The sequence below is a fragment of the Cynoglossus semilaevis genome, chromosome W, assembly GCF_000523025.1.
Source record: "Cynoglossus semilaevis isolate Cse_v1.0 chromosome W, Cse_v1.0, whole genome shotgun sequence".
In the NCBI taxonomy this organism is placed as follows: Eukaryota; Metazoa; Chordata; class Actinopteri; order Pleuronectiformes; family Cynoglossidae; genus Cynoglossus; species Cynoglossus semilaevis.
Window position 1 is genome coordinate 6,295,157 of NC_024327.1, and position 906 is coordinate 6,296,062.

Genomic DNA, 906 nt, shown 5'->3' on the forward strand with positions numbered 1-906 from the left:
CATGTATCTGATTGTATACATCTGGTTTTTCAGGGAAAAAAATATCACACTGCTCATGTGGAGGGCTGTAAAACTCATGTATCAAATATGATATGTTTAGCGTTATAGGATTAACCCATCAACAAAGTGAACAGTGTGCAGCTTTAAGCTGCCAGAGGAGTACAGTGTGGGGACGGTGCCATACTCAGAGCACCTAACTTGGCAGCTGGTGGACTCGAACCTGAAACCTTCCAGACCCAAGTCCGCTTCCTTAAGCACCAAGCCACCACTGCCCCGTAAAATGAGGAACGCTTCAGGAATTTGTGTGTCATCCTTGTGCAGGGGCCAGGCTAATTTTCTTTGTATCGTTCCCATGTTAGCCAAAACAACACCACACACTGCTGACTTTTGCTTTTTTTGCAGATTCCTACCAATCCATATAGTTTATGCACAGTAATCAATGCATGGGACAAGTCGCCATGGAAATCATATACAACGGTTCAGAACATTAGAGCAAGGGCAGATAGGACTGGTTAGTACAACTGCCACCTCTTCACACCACCAACGCAAATGGTTGCCATGGCAGTCAGAAATAAATGTATTAAATCAGACAAAATCACTGGGCCGGCTGAAGAGGCAGGTGAACGAATGACAACAATGGAGCAGAACGATGAAATTCACTCACGCAGGCTGACAATCATTCTGCAGGGTTAAAAACAGGTGTTTTTCACACACATCAGGTGGGAGCAAATGACACCCACAGTCTCACTCCCACTCAACCCTCTATCAGACTCACAGCCATCTCTCCTTATCTCTCCAACTCCATTTACCACTTTTCTGTAATGGAAACTCTAAATGACAGATCAAATAAATATAAATGCCAGAAGAGGGAAGAACACTGCTCACCACTTTGCACTTTTAGATAAA

The 906-nt window shown here is 43.9% G+C and overlaps 1 non-coding gene across 1 annotated transcript; it reads right to left on the reverse strand.

The window, feature by feature from the left end:
* Positions 1-276: 276 nt before the first annotated feature.
* LOC112486446 (U6 spliceosomal RNA) lies at positions 277-381 on the reverse strand. Its single transcript, XR_003048874.1, has one exon. It is a non-coding gene; the product is annotated as a U6 spliceosomal RNA (small nuclear RNA).
* Between the last annotated feature and the right edge of the window lie 525 nt (positions 382-906).